The sequence below is a fragment of the Orcinus orca genome, chromosome 19 (assembly GCF_937001465.1).
Source record: "Orcinus orca chromosome 19, mOrcOrc1.1, whole genome shotgun sequence".
Classification (NCBI taxonomy): domain Eukaryota; kingdom Metazoa; phylum Chordata; class Mammalia; order Artiodactyla; family Delphinidae; genus Orcinus; species Orcinus orca.
Genome location: NC_064577.1, coordinates 23,890,601 through 23,908,333, shown reverse-complemented (window position 1 = coordinate 23,908,333; position 17,733 = coordinate 23,890,601). Strand labels below are relative to the sequence as shown.

The 17,733-nt window shown below is 42.2% G+C and overlaps 1 protein-coding gene across 4 annotated transcripts in view; it reads right to left on the bottom strand.

Annotated features, from left to right (window-relative positions):
• MAP2K6 (mitogen-activated protein kinase kinase 6) overlaps window positions 1–17,733 on the bottom strand; it is a 137,874-nt gene that overhangs the window by 66,407 nt on the left and 53,734 nt on the right. The window contains exon 1 of one of the 4 annotated variants that reach the window (XM_049701914.1): window positions 15,225–15,337. The exons of the other annotated variants lie outside the window; for them this stretch is intronic. The gene's annotated coding sequence lies outside the window, so the exon portion shown is untranslated. Of the gene's footprint in view, window positions 1–15,224; window positions 15,338–17,733 lie in introns of those variants that run through there. 4 annotated transcript variants of the gene reach the window in all.

Sequence of the window (17,733 nt, the reverse complement as noted above, 5' to 3'; positions counted from 1 at the left end):
CCAGGGATGCAAGGATTCTTCAATATATGCAAATCAATCAATGTGATACACCATATTAACAAACTGAAGAAGAAAAACCATATGATCATCTCAATAGGTGCAGAAAAAGCTTTTGACAAAATTCAACACCAATTTATGATAAAAACTCTCCAGAAAGTGGGCATAGAGGGAACCTACTTCAACATAATAAAGGCCATATATGACAAACCCACAGCAAACATCATTCTCAATGGTGAAAAACTGAAAGCATTTCCTCTAAGATCAGGAACAAGACAAGCATGTCCACTCTCACCACTATTATTCAACATAGTTTTGGAAGTCCTAGCCATGGCAATCAGAGAAGAAAAAGAAATAAAAGGAATACAAACTGGAAAATAAGTAGAACTGTCACTGTTTGCAGATTACGTGACACTATACATAGAGAATCCTAAAGATGCCACCAGAAAACTACTAGAGCTAATCAATGAATTTGGTAAAGTTGCAGGATACAAAATTAATGCACAGAAATCTCTTGCATTGCTATACACTAATGATGAAAAATCTGAAAGAGAAATTAAGGAAGCACTCCCATTTACCACTGCAACAAAAAGAATAAAATACCTAGAAATAAACCTACCTAGGGAGACAAAAGACCTGTATGCAGAAAACTATAAGACACTGATGGAAGAAATTAAAGGTGATACCAACAGATGGAGAGATATACCATGTTCTTGGATTGGAAGAATCAATATTATGAAAATGACTATACTACCCAAAGCAATCTACAGATTCAATGCAATCCCAATCAAATTACCAATGGCATTTTTTTACAGAACTAGAACAAAAAATCTTAAAATTTGTATGGACACACACAAGACCCCAAATAGCCAAAGCAGTCTTGAGAGAAAAAAGTGGAGCTGAGGAATCAGACTCCCTGACTTCAGACTACACTACCAAGCCACAGTAATCAAGACAATATGGTACTGGCACAAAAACAGAAATACAGATCAATGGAACAGGATAGAAAGTCCAGAGATACATCCACGCACCTATGGTCAACTAATCTATGACAAAGGAGGCAAGGATATACAATGGAGAAAAGACAGTCTTTTCAATAAGTGGTGCTGGGAAAACTGGACAGCTACATGTAAAAGAATGAAATTAGAACACTCCCTAACACCATACACAAAAATAAACTCAAAATGGATTAGAGACCTAAATGTAAGACCGGGCACTATAAAACTCTTAGAGGAAAACATAAGCAGAACACTCTATGCCATAAATCACAGCATGATCTTTTTTGCCCCACCTCCTAGAGTAATGGAAATAAAAACAAAAATAAACAAATGGGGCCTAATGAAACTTAAAAGCTTTTGCCCAGCAAAGGAAACCATAAACAAGACGGAAAGACAACCCTCCAAATGGGAGAAAATATTTGCAAATGAATCATCGGACAAAGGATTAATCTCCAAAATATATAAACAGCTCATGCAGCTCAATATCAAAAAAACAAACAACCCCATCCAAAAATGGGCAGAAGACCTAAATAGACATTTCTCCAAAGAAGACATACAGATGGCCAAGAAGCACATGAAAAGCTGCTCAACATCACTAGTTGTTAGAGAAATGCAAATCAAAACTGCGATGAGGTATCACCTCACACCAGTTAGAATGGGCATCATCAGGAAATCTACAAACAACAACAAAAAAACCCAACCAAACAAAAAACAAATAAGATTTTCTTTAGTTCACAGCTCTGTATTGGATTGATTTCAATTGCAGAGTATGGATGGCATTTCTTACAAGTCTTTATTACTGGGGAGCAGGGTGAAGGCCTGAGGGAGGTGCCCACTCATATCTATATATAATTAGATGGTTAAATTGGGAAACAACTCAACATGGCGCTGTGAAAAAAGAGGACTTACGGGAAGGGGCCAGGCCATAGCACTCATTAGCTGTAAGATCTTAAGAAGTTATTAATCTAAGTCTCATCCTTAAAATGAGAATACCAGTATCTACCTTGGTGGGACTGAAGGAGCAACAGCGCAATATAGGCAGGACCACAGGATAAGCATGTGTTGGATAAATAAATACTGAAAGTTGCCAGGTCAGCTACACTGCTATTTGGGGCAAGTGCTTTCTTTGTTGTTATTGTTTTAATTTATTTTATTGAAGTATAGTTGATATATAGTGTTGTACTGTATTAGTTTCTGCTGTACAGCAAAGTGATTCAGTTAGACATATACATATACATTCTTTTTCATTCTGGTTTATCACAGGATACTGAATATAGTTCCCTGTGCTCTACAGTAGGACCTTGTTGTTTATCCATTCTCTATATGATAGTTTGTATCTGCTAATCCCAAACTCCCAATCCACCCCTCCCCAACCCCCTCCCCCCCCGGGCAGCCACAAGTCTGTTATCTATGTCTGTGTGTCTGTTTCTGTCCCGTAGATAAGTTCATTTGTGTCATATTTTAGATTCCACATATAAGTGATATCACATGGTATTTGTCTTTCACTTTCTAACTTTCTTCACTTAGTATGATCATCTCTGGGTCCATCCATGTTGCAGGCAGGTGCTTTCTTACAAGTAGCAGCTCGTGAAAATAATAAAAGCAACTAATACTTACTGAGAACGTATAACATGCAAGGCACAGTGCTCAGCACTTCTCATAAATTCTTAATGGTCACTGCAACTCCATGGGGTAAGTATTACCTCCACTTCAAGGGCCTTGTCCCGATACACAGAGCTTACACAGAGCTGACCAGTCAGCTTTCCCATGTAACTACATTTCGTCCTTGAACCACAATTACTTTTTAGCAAAAGTCTTATTTCCATGGGCTTGTAGAAGGATTCTTGCTGAACTGTGTCAGGACGACACATAAAATCTGGGAGGCAGAGGGCCCTTCAAAATGGCGGAGGAGTGAGGAGACGTGGAGATCATCTTCCTCCCCACAGATACATCAGAAATACATCTACATGTGGAACAGCTCCTACAGAACACCTACTGAACGCTGGCAGAAGACCTCAGCTTCCCAAAAGGCAAGGAACTCCCCACTTACCACTTAGCAAAAGAAACAAGTAAAAACAGAGACAAAAGAATAGGGACGGGACCTGCACCTCGGGGAAGGAGCTGAAAAGGAGGATAAGTACCCACACACTAGGAAGCCCCTTCAATTGCGGAGGCGGGGGGTCGGCAGCGGGGAAGCTTTGGAGCCACGGAGGAGAGCGCACCAACAGGGGTGCGGAAGTCAAAGCGGAGGGATTCCCGCACAGAGGATCGGTGCCGACCAGCACTCACCAGCCCGGGCAGGCGGGGCTGGGAGCTGAGGCTCAGGCTTCGGAGATCAGATCTCAGGGAGAGGATTGGGGATGGCTGCGTGAACACAGCCTGAAGGGGGCTAGTGCATCACAGCTAGCTGAGAGGGAATCCGGGAAAAAGTCTGGACATGCCGGAAAGGCAAGAGACCTTTGTTTCTGGGTGCGCAAGGACAGGGGATTCAGAGCACCGCCTAAACGAGCTCCAGAGATGGGCGCGAGCCGCGGCTACCAGCACAGACCCTAGAGATGGGCATGAAACGCTAAGGCTGCTGCTGCAGCCACCAAGAAACCTGTGTGCGAGCACAGGTCACTATCCACACCTCCCCTCCCGGGAGCCTGTGCAGCCCGCCACTGCCAGGGTCCTGGGATCCAGGGACAACTTCCCAAGGAGAACACACGGCGCGCCTCAGGCGGGTACAACGTCATGCTGGCCTCTGCCGCCGTAGGCCCGCCCCGCACTCCGTGCCCCTCCCCCCCCCCCCCACCCCGGCCTGAGTGAGCCAGAGCCCCCGAATCAGCTGCTCCTTTAACCCCCTCCTGTCTAAGCGAAGAACAGACGCCCTCAGGCGACCTACACGCAGAGGCGAGGCCAAATCCAAAGCTGAGCCCCGGGAGCTGTGAGAAAAAAGAAGAGAAAGGGAAATCTCTCCCAGCAGCCTCAGGAGCAGCGGATTAAATCTCCACAATCAACCTGATGTGCCCTGCATCTGGGGAATACCTGAATAGACAACGAATCATCCCAACATTGAGGCGGTGGACTTTGGAAGCAACGGTAGACTTGGGGTTTGCTTTCTGCATCTAATTTGTTTCTGGATTTATGTTTATCTTAGTTTAGTATTTAGAGTTTATTATCATTGGTAGATTTGTTTATTGATTTGGTTGCTCTCTTCCTTTTTTTTTTTAATATATATATTTTTTCCTTTTTCTCTTTTAGTGAGTGTGTATGTGTATGCTTCTTTGTGTGCTCTTGTCTGTATACATTTGCTTTTACCATTTGTCCTAGGGTCTGTCTGTCCAGTTATTACTTTTTTTTTTTTTTACTACAGTTCTTGGCGCTTGTTATCATGGGTGGATTTGTTTTTCGTTTGGTTGCTCTTACTTTCTTTCTTATTTTTTTAATACTTTTTAATTTTTTAATCCTTAATAATTTTTAAATTTTTATTTTAATAACTATTTATTTTTCTTTCTTTCTTTCTTTCTTTTTCTCCCTTTTCCTCTGAGCCAAATGGCTGACAGGGTCTTGGTGCTCCGGCCAGCCGTCAGGCCTCAACCTCTGAGGTGGGAGAGCCAACCTCAGGACATTGGTCCACCAGAGCCCTCCCAGCCCCAAATAATATCAAACAGTGAAAGCTCTCCCAGAGATCTCCATCTCAACACTAAGAACTAGCTCCACTCAGTGACCAGCAAGCTACAGTGCTGGACACCCTGTGTCCATTAAATGCACCAACATTTGAATTATAGGGGTCCCAGAAGAAGAAGAGAAGAAAAAAGGGACTGACAAAATATTTGAAGAGATTATAGTTACAAACTTCCCTAATATGGGAAAGGAAATAGTCAATCAAGTCCAGGAAGCGCAGAGAGTCCCATACAGGATAAATCCAAGGAGAAACATGCCAAGACACATATGAATCAAACTGTCAAAAATTAAATACAAAGAAAAAATATTAAAAGCAGCAAGGGAAAAGCAACAACATAGAAGGGAATCCCCATAAGGTTAACAGTTGACCTTTCAGCAGAAACTCTGCAAGCCAGAAGGGAGTGGCAGGACTTATTTAAAGTGATGAAAGGGGAAAGCCTACAACCAAGATTACTCTACCCGGCAAGGATCTCATTCAGATTCGACAGAGAAATTAAAACCTTTACAGACAAGTGAAAGCTAAGAGAATTCACCACCAAACCAGCTTTACAACAAATGCTAAAGTAACTTCTCTAGACCGGAAACACAAGCGAAGGAAAAGACCTACAAAAACAAACCCAAAACAATTAAGAAAATGGTAATAGGAACATACATATCGATAACTACCTTAAATGAAAATGGATTAAATGCTCCAACCAAAAGACATAGACTGGCTGAATAGATACAAAACCAAGACCCGTATATATGCTGTCTACAAGAGACCCACTTCAGACCTAGGGACACATACAGACTGAAAGTAAGGGGATGGAAAAAGATTCCATGCAAACAGAAATCAAAAGAAAGCTGGAGTAGCAATTCTCCTATGACAGAAAATAGACTTAAAATAAAGACTATTACAAGAGACAGAGAAGGACACTACATAATGATCAAGGGATCAATCCAAGAATATATAACAATTGTAAATATTTATGCATCTCAATACGTAAGGCAAATGCTAACAGCCTTAAAAGGGGAAATCGACAGTAACACAATAATAGTAAGGGACTTTAACACCCCACCTTCACCATTGGACAGATCCTCCAAAATGAAAATAAATAAGGAAACACAAGCTTTATGTGACACATTAAACAAGATGGACTTGATTGATATTTATAGGACATTCCATCCAAAAACAACAGAATACACTTTCAAGTGCTCATGGAACATTCTCTTGGATAGATTATATCTTGGGTCACAAATCAAGCCTTGGTAAATTTAAGAAAATTGAAATCGTATCAAGTATCTTTTCCGACCACAACATTTTGAGACTAGATATCAATTACACGAAAAAAATCTGTAAAAAATACAAACACATGGAGGCTAAACAATACACTACTAAATAACCAAGAGATCACTGAAGAAATCAAATAGGAAATCAAAAAATACCTAGAAACAAATGACAATGAAAACACAATGACCCAAAATCTATGGGATGCAACAAAAGCAGTTCTAAGAGGGAAGTTTATAGCAATACAATCCTACCTCAAGAAACAAGAAACGTCTCAAATAAACAACCTAACCTTACACCTAAAGCAGTTAGAGAAAGAAGAACAAACAAACAAATGAAAAACCCGAAGTTAGCAGAGGAAAGAAATCATAAAGATCAGATCAGAAATAAATGAAAAAGAAATGAAGGAAACAGTAGCAAAGATCAATAGAACTAAATGCTGGTTCTTTGAGAAGATAAACAAAATTGATAAACCATTAGCCAGACTCATCAAGAAAAAAATGGAGAAGACTCAAATCAATAGATTTATAAATGAAAAAACAGAAGTAACAACCGACACTGCAGAAATACAAAGGATCATGAGAGAGTACTGCAAGCAACTATATGCCAATAAAATGGACATCCTGGAAGAAATGGACAAATTCTTAGAAAAGCACAACCCTCCGAGACTGAACCAGGAAGAAATAGAAAATATAAATAGACCAATCACAAGCCCTGAAATTGAAACTGTAATTAAAAATCTTCCAACACACAGAAGCCCAGGACCAGATGGCTTCACAGGCAAATTCTATCAAACATTTAGAGAGGAGCTAACACCTATCCTTCTCAAACTCTTCCAAAATATAGCAGAGGGAGGAACACTCCCAAACTCATTCTACGAGGCCACCATCACCCTGATACCAAAACCAAACAAAGATGTCACAAAAAAGAAAACTACAGGCCAATATCACTGGTAACATAGATGCAAAATCCTCAACCAAATACTACCAAACAGAATCCAACAGCACATTAAAAGGATCATACACCATGATCAAGTGGGGTTTATCCCAGGAATGCAATGATCCTTCGATATACGCAAATCAATCAATGTGAAACACCATATTAACAAGTTGAAGGAGAAAAACCATATGATCATCTCAGTAGATGCAGAAAAAGCTTTTGACAAAATTCAACACCCATTTATGATAAAAAAAAAAAAAACCTCCAGAAAGTAGGCATAGAGGGAACTTACCTGAACATAATAAAGGCCATATATGACAAAGCCACAGCCAGCATTGTTCTCAATGGTGAAAAACTGAAACCATTTCCACTAAGATCAGGAACAAGACAAGACTGCCCACTCTCACCACTATTATTCACCATAGTTTTGGAAGTTTTAGCCACAACCATCAGAGAAGAAAAAGAAATAAAAGGAATCCACATTGGAAAGGAAGAAGAAAAACTGTCACTGTTTGCAGATGACGTGATACTATACATAGAGAATCCTAACAATGCCACCAGGAAACTACTAGAGCTAATCAATGAATTTGGTAAAGTAGCAGGATCTAAAATTAATGCACAGATACCTCTTGCATTCCTATACACTAATGATGAAAAATCTGAAAGAGAAATTAAGGAAACACTCCCATTTACCGTTGCAACAAAGAGAAAATACCTAGGAATAAACCTACGTAAGGAAACAAAAGACCTGTATGCAGAAAACTATAAGACACTGATGAAAGAAATTAAAGATGATACAAACAGATGGAGAGATACACCATGTGCCTTGCACTGGGAGAATCAATATAGTGAAAATGACTATACTACCCAAAGCAATCTACAGATTCAGTGCAGTCCCTATCAAACTACCAATGGCATTTTTCACAGAACTAGAACAAAAAATTTCACAATTTGTATGGAAACACAAAAGACCCTGAATAGCCAAAGCAATCTTGAGAAAGAAAAATGGAGCTGGAGGAATCAGGCTCCCTGACTTCAGACTATACTACAAAGCTACAGTAATCAAGACAGTATGGTATTGGCACAAAAACAGAAATATAGATCAATGGAACAGGATAGAAAGCCCAGAGATAAATCCATGTACCTGTGGTCAACTAATCTATGACAAAGGAGGCAAGAATATACAATGGAGAAAAGACAGCCTCTTCAATAAGTGGTGCTGGGAAAACTGGACAGCTACATGTAAAAGAATGAAATTAGAACACTCTCTAACACCATACACAAAAGTAAACTCAAAATGGATTAAAGACCTAAATGTAAGACCAGACACTATAAAACTCTTAGAGGAAAACATAGGCAGAACGCTCTATGACATCAATCAAGGATCTAGACAGCAAGATCCTTTTTGACCCACCTAGAGAAATGGAAATAAAAACAAAAATAAACAAATGGGACCTAATGAAACTTCAAAGCTTTTGCATAGCAAAGGAAACCATAAACAAGACGAAAAGACAACCCACAAAATGGGAGAAAATATTTGCAAATGAAGCAACTGACAAAGGGTTAATCTCCACAATATACAAGCAGCTCACACAGCTCAATATCAAAAAAACAAACAACCCAATCCAAAAATGGGCAGAAGACCTAAATAGACATTTCTCCAAAGAAGATATACAGATTGCCCACAAACACATGAAAGGATTCTCAACATCACTATTCATTAGAGAAATGCAAATCAAAACTACAATGAGGTATCACCTCACGGAATGGCCATCATCAAAAAATCCACAAACTATAAATGCTGGAGAGGGTGTGGAGAAAAGGGAGCCCTCTTGCACTGTTGGTGGGAATGTAAATTGATACAGCCACTATGGAGAACAGTATGGAGGTTCCTTAAAAAACTAAAAATAGAACTACCATATGACCCAGCAATCCCACTACTGGGCATATACACTGAGAAAACCATAATTCAAACAGAGACATGTACCACAGTGTTCACTGCAGCACTATTTACAATAGCCAGGACATGGAAGCAACCTAAGTGTCCATCGGCAGATGAATGGATAAAGAAGATGTGGCACATGTATACAATGGAATATTACTCAGCCATAAAAAGAAACGAAATTGAGTTATTTGTAGTGAGGTGGATGGACCTAGAGACTGTCACAGAGTGAAGTAAGTCAGAAAGAGAAAAGCAAATACCGTATGCTAACACATATATATGGAATAATAATAATTCAAAAGATGGTTGTGAAGAACCTAGGGGCAGGACAGGAATAAAGACATAGACGTAGAGAATGAATGGACTTGAGGACATGGGGAGGGGGAAGGGTAAGCTGGGACAAAGAGAGTAGCATTGACATATATACGCTACCAAATGTAATACAGATAGCTAGTAGGAAGCAGCCGCTTAGCACAGGGAGATCAGCTCGGTGCTTTGTGACCACCTAGAGGGGTGGGATGGGGAGGGTGGGAGGGGGACGCGAGAGGGAGGAGATATGGGGACATATGTATATGTATAGCTGATTCACTTTGTTATAAAGCAGAAACTAACACACCATTGTAAAGCAATTATACTCCAATAAAGATGTTAAAAAAAATTTTTTTAAAAGGATAAAAAAAAAAATCTGAGAGGCAGAGGAAAAAGTCCTGGATTAAATCTCCTATATAGATTTTCTACTTCTGTGTGGAGACTTCTCTAGACAAGAAATGCAAGCTATGAATCTGTTTACCAGGAAGTATTGTGACATGACCTAGGTCTATCGGGAGATCCAGACTCAACTGAAAAGCCATATTGCCATGAACTTTGCCCAAGACATTTTAACCTTTCTGGACTTTAGTTCCCCTGATGCTAAAATGGAAAACATTCCATCTGTATAGTAGGTAATTTTCTCATTAAATGGCACTCTGGTATTTGACAGGAGCACTATTCCGGCTTTATTGATAACATCATAAAGTTTCCTACTATGAGAGAGCTCGGTGGTGTGTTTATAAACTAACACCTCTTCCCTAAGGGGGTTTCTGTTGAAATTGATAAGCCTATTCCCTATTCCCTTAAATTACATTTAGCAGGAGTGTATCAGTCAAGTGACTCTTTCAGAGTGGTGACTGTGGCTACTGTTTGCAGAATGCTGTGTCTCAGTGATACTCGTGCTGTGTGGTGATATCCCTCTCAATGACAAGGAAGGGGCTCTTAGTTCACTAGTGAATTCCTTGATCACCTCATCCTGACAGTAATCTCACCTCATGCTTCTTACTTCCTCCTGGCGGATTCACCAGTCTCAGGCTCAACTAAACACTCAAGGCCACTGAGCCTCGTAGATCTAGCTACATGCCAGAAACCTTAACATTCAAACTAAACTAAATGCACAAAACCAAATACATCTCCACAACCATCTTGGGGCACTTTCTGCGTAGGAAGAACTCCTGTCTCTTACTAAGGATAGTATTTTCTCTCCAGGATGCCACTCTGTTCTCCAATGCCTAAAAAATAAATAAACAAACAAACTAGGGCTTATACCAAATAACGCTCTCCCTGCATCTGTCCATGTAACCAGAACACGAGTCCACATGTGGTCATTGGGCTTCTAGCACAATGCCTGGGAAAACCATTTAGAGAATTCTCTCTCCTCCTTGCTGCAGTCTCATTCTGCGTTCCCACCCAGAATTGTTCTAGGTATGATATGTTCTAGACTTAATTTTAGCACAGGGCTGGTAACTTTGAAACCTCAGGCTCTTCATCAAAAGTACCCATCAATGAAAATAGGAAAAGACACAGACTTTCCCCAAAATAAGGTTACTATGGGGGGAAAAAAGAGAACATAGGATATTAAGGAAGAAATCAGGATCTAAGGGAAGTTTTGGTGTTGGGGTTTTTTGTACTTTTGTTACTGCTTTCTAAAAAACGATGGGAAATTTGACCAAGAATCCAGCCAAGGAAAGAATCCAGTGGGAGACAGAGACCAGAGAAACAGCACCGATGGGGCAAAATCCCAGGGGACGTGGTGGGATCCACAGCCCAGAGGAGAGAGTTTAGACTCAGAGAAAGGAGTGGAGGGTCCCTCTTTAAGACAAGAAAAAAGAAGGACATTAAGAGTGACAACAAAGACAAAACTCTATGTGAAGGGAAGTACTGACACATAACGGGGTTCTGCCACGATTTCCCATGGGGTCCAGGAAACACGAGGCCAAGGAACATTAGAAACAGCCAGAATAGGTCAGCAGAGGGGGTTCCTATAGTTTCAAATGAAATCTTACCAAGGACTCTTGCAGTATATGAGCTCCTGAGGAAGTAGCTAATATTCTATGAGAAACAAGAGAAAATTCCAACAAGCAACTCAGTTATGTAAGGCTGGAAAGTCGGTAGATGTGCTCTAAACCCTCCTTATTTATTCTCAGAACCTCCCCATTCCAAAGCTGCTCATCATAAAACCTGGAAACAAAAGAGTCAGAAGTGGTTCCCAGCTCAAGAACCATCCATGAATCTCAAAGGCCATATGTGAGTACACGATGCATTTTACTCTTCAATAAATTTTAGAAAGTTTGCTACTAAAGAGTTGGAATTCTTAATCTCCAGAGTTGCAAACCCCAAGCTCTACAATAGGTCCAGACATTACCTTTTTTGAAAGTGCCAAAGCAGTTAAACCATGTTACATTTTCATCAGCGATGTATGAAAGTTCCAGTTTCCCTACATCCGTACCAACACTTATTTTCTGTTTTTTGGACAACAGTCATCGTAGCGGATATGAAGTGATATCTCATGTGGTTTTTATTTGCATTTCTCTGATAATGACATTGAGCATAATTCATGTTTATTGACCATTTATATATCTTCTCAGCGAAATGTCTGTTCAAATTCTTTACTTGTTTTTTAATTGGATTACTTGTCTTATATTATTAAGTTGTAAAAGTTCTTTACATATTCTAGAACAAGTCCCTTATCAGATACATAGTTTATAAATATTTTCTCTTGTTTTGTGGGTTGTCTGTTTACTTTCTTGATGGTGTCTTTTGCCACACAGAAGTTTTTAATTTTACTGAAGTCCAATTTCTCTCTCTTTTCATTGGTTGCCTGTGGGTGTGTTGTCATACGTAAGAAACCATTGCCTAATCCAAGGTCATGAAGACTTACACCTGTTTTCTTCTAAGGATTGTAGAGTTTTAGTTCTTACATTTAGGTCTTTGATTCACTTTGAAGTAATTTTGTATGTGGTGTGAGGAGGGGGCTTAAATTCACTCTTCTGCATGTGGATATCCAGTTGTCCGAGCACTATTTGCTGAAAAGGCTACTCTTTCCCTATTGAATTATATTGGGATGCTTGTTGAAAATCAACTGATTGTAATCAGGGTTTATTTCTGGGCTCTCATTTGATTCCATTGATGTATGTTTATTCTCATGCCAGTACGAACTGTCTTGATTACTGTAGCTTTGCAGTAAGTTTTGAAATCAGGAAGTGTGATTTCTCAAAGTTTGTTCTTTTTCAAGGTTGTGTGGCTATTCTGTGTCCTTGAATTGCCATATGAAGTTTAGGATCAGTTTGTCAGTTTCTGCATAGAAGCCAGCAGGAATTCTGATGGGATTGCATTGAATCTGTAGATTAATTTGGGAGTATTGCCATCTTGACAATACTCCATGTTCTGATTCCTGAACATGGTATATCTTTCTAATTACTGAGGCTTTCTTTAATTTGTCTTGACAATGTAACTTTCAGAGTATAAGACTTACACTTATTTTGTTAAATTTATTCCCAAATATTTTATCATTTTAACACTATTATAAATGGAATTGTTTTTCTTAATTTCATTTTCAAATTGCTTTTCAAATACACAATTGATTTTTGTGTATTGAATTTGTATCCAGCAACCTTGCTAAACTGGCTTATCAGTTCTAATAGTTCTTTAGTGGATTCCTTGGGATTTTCTATATATAACAGTGATATCTTTACTTCTTACTTTCCAATGTGCCTGGCTTCTATTTCATGTTCTTGCCTAATTGCCCTGGCAATATACTGTTGAATAGAAGCAGCAAAATCGAACGTCCTTGACTTGTTCCTGACCTGAGGGGAATGTCCTCTGATTTTGCCTTGACTCCTGCCAACGCCTCATGTAGACAACCATCACTAGATAAATAAAGTAGGGTCTGGAATAGTATAGTAATTTCTCCTTGTTATTTAAAATTCCCTAAGATGATGGTAAAAGTGTAAATTGGTATAAGCCCTATTGTGGGTGGTTTGACAAAAATCTATATTACAAATGCACATTCCCTTTGTCCTAGCAATTCCACCACTAGACCTATATCCTACAGATACACCTCCCTCTTATTGAAATGATGCATGTACAAATTTATTCAATGCAGCACTGCCCGTAACATCAAATGTACAACAATAGGGGATGGACTCAGTGAAGAAGTAGGTGCAACACATTAGAAAATAGCAATATTGGTTGCAAATGGGAGAGCAGCCAGGATATTGGAGGACGAAAGTGGGAAAAAGACAATAGACTTTAAATCTTTGTATACTTTTTCAATTTGACCCATGTAAATATATTACCTATTCAGAAAACTAAGTTTAAAACATGAAGAATAAAATCAAATGCCATAAAAGCCAGTAAGTAGTTAATAACAAGTAACAGAACAGTCTTTAAAGGACTGGAAAGAAGTGGTGCGTGGTGGTATCCAGAGTCTTGACGTCGTCAGAACCTAGGTTCTTTTTCTGAGTGTGCTGCTAACTAGAAACTTGGAGTCATAAGTTGCTTAACTTTTCTGGACTCGATTTCTTTGCCGGAAAATTCTGTGGTCAGACTAGTTTATGGCCTATACGACTAATACAGTTAACATTTTCTGAGCCCAACCCTATGCCGTGCCCTTTATATGCCTTTGAGTCTCATAGTCACTCTACAGAAATAAGCTATTTCATCGAAACATTAGAAAGAGAATTACTGTACGATCTAGCAGTTCTTCTGAGTTTATACCCAAAACAACTGAAAGCAGAGGGTACAACGGGCTGAATGACCCCTTCCACACAATTCATATGTTGGAGTCCTAATCCCAACACCTCAGACCGTAATTGGAGACAGCGTCTTTAAAGAGGTAATTAAGTTAAAATATGGTCATGCGGGTGGGTCATTAGGAAATTTGGATACTCAAACACAGAGGAATGTATTCCCATCCAGGTCTGAACCCAAAGCCCAAGCTAGAGATCCAACTTTTCCACCCTAACACTTAATTGCTTTTTATCTTAAATCAGGAGGAAACGCTATTTTTTAAATTCTTTTTTTCCTATTACTTTCGAATGATTTTGTTTTCCCAACAAGCATTTTGTTTGTTTACCTGCTCTGGAGGTTTAAGTTTTCTCCAGGGAGACTTGAGTTGTTCCCTTTCTTTGTCTCTCCTACCAATCTCTGTATTCCTGACTTGTCCTACAGACTCTTATTTCAGGATCCAAAAAAGTAAGAATGAAATGGAACTTTTCCAAACCTCCCAGGGGCTATAGTGAAAGATGCCACGAGAGCTTCCTCCTTCTATGCCACAGACTACCATCTCTGAAGTTAAATGCATCGCTCCTTCTCCCCATTGCCTCAGTATCCAAAAGCTGGGCCCTGTTGGGCCAGGGCTTTGGTCTCTGAAAAGCTGAAACTAGTACCGTCCCAGGGGTTAGACTCTGCAAAGAGTCCTGTTCTCCCCGTGTGCCAAGGTGCAAACAGGCTGGGGCTGGTGGGAGGAACAGAATGTCTTATGACAAAGAGGAGGGGCACGGAGATAGCCACAAGCAGCAAGAGGAACAACCACGGTGTTCCACGTGCTGTGGAAGGAAAGTGAAAGAACATGAAGGGGCCAAAGGGAGATGTGAAACTCTAGGAAACGATACTCAGTTCTTTAGAACGCTTACCTCTCAAGAAAATAAGCTCCATAAACAGCTGAATGGTTCTTTTAAATGACTTTTTCTTAAATTTTACAAAATCAAGTATGAAATCTTTCAACTTGGGAATATCAGGTTAACTCTCCAAACCCTTCTGTGCCGGGGAAGAGCAAACACCAAGTAACTGTGCAGCCAAAGACATATTATAGAAAGTAGAAGCACATTTCCCGGGCTTAGCTCCCCAAATAGTCTCGCCATCAGTCAGAATCTGTTACATATGGCTCCGAGAAGCTGTTCACATTCTAAGGTGGTACTGAAATTCTGTCATATTTAACACTGCTTTGAATACGTAGGCCATTAACTAGGGCTAAGATTTATTACTGAAATAGAATAAGTCGCTCTGGCTACTGGAGTCTCTTTCCGGCAGGAAGCAACCTGTTCTGGACATTCCGGCAGAGGCTGGGATCACCGGCCACACCACAGTCCCTCTGCACATTTACCGGCCACATCGTTTTTCAGTGAACTGAATGTGTGTGCAAGCACAAGCTGAAACACAGCCTGATCTGACCCGGGAAGAAAAATGGAGACGCATACATTGAACGTGAAGCTCAGCTCAAAACCCCTCCCAGTCTTTATCCCCGGGACTCAAGAGGATATCCTAGCTCTGTGGTAGCCAGGCTGCAGGCTGCCTGACGCCACACGACTGAACTTGGCCAGGCAATAATCCAAGGTATCACGGCTAGATAAGGGTGGAGGAAGGTGTGCTTTGCCCACACTCTGAATTTTCCTTCCTTGACCATCTGGAGCGGAGTGTGTGCATGAGACAAGTCTGGCGCCCCCCCATCTCTCCACCCTCCCCCCCGCCCCCATCTCCCCACCCTCCCCCTGCCCCCTTCCATCTCTCCACCCTCCCCCCTGCCCCCTTCCATCTCCCCACCCTCCCCCCGCCCCCTCCCATCTCTCCACCCTCCCCCGCCCCCCATCACCCCACCCTCCCCCCCGCCCCCTCCCATCTTCCCATCCTCCCCCCGCCCCCTCCCATCTCCCCACCCTCCCCCCCGCCCCCTCCCATCTCTCCACCCTCCCCCCCACCCCCTCCCATCTCTCCACCCTCCCCCCCGCCCCCCATCTCCCCACCCTCCCCCCACCCACTTCCTTTCTTCACGTGGCTTTCCAGTTCAGCAGAGGTTTTGACCAGCTTCCACACGGATGGAGCCAAAGTACCTCCTCTCTCGTCTCTGGGCTCCTGCTGGAAGAGTTCTCAGACACCAAGGAAGCTGCTGGGCCTGCCGACACGCAGAAGCTGGGGGCTCGAGCATGTTGGGGCCACCTGTGATCAGCAAACCACGCTGGACAGGAGTGATGAAACCCCTGTGGTGCGCAGGGCAAACGACTCTGAGGTTCATTTCCGAGGCTCTTAGAGATGGTGTTAAACATTAGCTGTCGGTCTGCTGCTCTCCCTCCATCCCTGCTTCATCCACTAGTCCCTCCTCCTTACTGAGGTCGCACTGACAAACAAGTCTGTTGTACACAAGCCTCTATTTCAAGCTCTGAGTTCGGAGTCAGTATGTGTAGGTTGTGGTGCAGTCGGACCTGCCCTGGAGCCGTGGGAATCAGCAGAGCCCCGGTGCTTGAGGGGCGCTTGGAAGAATGCACGACTCTCCTATGGACATCAGCCAGCCTCCTGCACTCAGTGCCTCCGCTGCTGGCACAAGGGACCCGTGAATGGGACGGCTCAGGTGGCAGGGAGGGAGGCTACGCCTGGGTCCAGAATACGGGCCCCCTCTTACCAACGACCTAGCCATTGCCACTGGGGATGTCTGACCAACCAGCAGTGGAGATGGATGTCAATCCCTACAGCACCTTCAAGGGGATCAGCCGGCCCCTTGGTGGAAGGTTAATTACCGACAGACCACTTGCACCCTGAAGGGAAGGAGGAGACAGCAAAATGCTTACTGGAATCCATAGCAACCCACTCCAAATGCGGGTCTGCCTTCTCTGCACGGAACGCCTCTGCGTGCGCACAGCCCAGGACGTAAGAATGCCTGACCTACCAGCGTGGGAGCCCACACCACACTGCAGCAAACCAAGGGGCTGAGTTTATGTCCAAGGAGGCGCAACAATGAGTGTATGACCAAGGGATCCGCCGGCTTGATCACAAACCTCATTGTTCAAAAGCAGCCACTTAGCTGAATGGTGGGATGGCCTCTTCCAAAGGCTCGGTTACGGCCCCAGCCTGAGAAAAGCGACCTGCTCCTCTGGTTACACCTCAATTCATGCCCCATCCCTGGAATTGTTTTTTTTGGTTTTTTTTTTTTTTTGCAGTACGCAGGCCTCTCACCGTTGTGGCCTCTCCCGTTGCGGAGCACAGGCTCTGGACGCGCAGGCTCAGCGGCCATGGCTCACGGGCCCAGCCGCTCCGCGGCATGTGGGATCCTCCCGGACCGGGGCACGAACCCGTGTGCCCTGCACCAGCAGGCGGACTCTCAACTACTGCGCCACCAGGGAAGTCCCCCTGGAATTGTTTTAACATCTTTATTGGAGTCTAATTGCTTTACAATGTTGTGTTAGTTTCTGCTGTATAGCAGAGTGAAGCAGCTCTATGCATACGTATATCCCCACATCTCCTCCCTCTTGCGTCTCCCTCTAGGTGGTCACCAAGCACCGAGCTGATCTTGCTGTGCTATGCAGCAGCTTCCCACTAGCTATCTATTTTACATTTGGTAGCGTGTATATGTCAGTGCTACTGTCTCACTTCGTCCCAGCGTCCCCTTCCCCCTCCCCGTAAAGACCCATCCCTGGAATTTCTGCAAGGAGACTTGCTTCCTGTCAGTGGGCAATGGTGTTGAGATCTGTGTACTAGGTGTGTTCACTGTTACTTTATATCACTTCTTCTTGGCCCTTTCATCAATCAATCGATCAGAGGCAGGAAATATATCAATGTGTGTGCACATATACAGATACAAACATACAAATATACATACACCCGACATAAAAAATCACATAGGT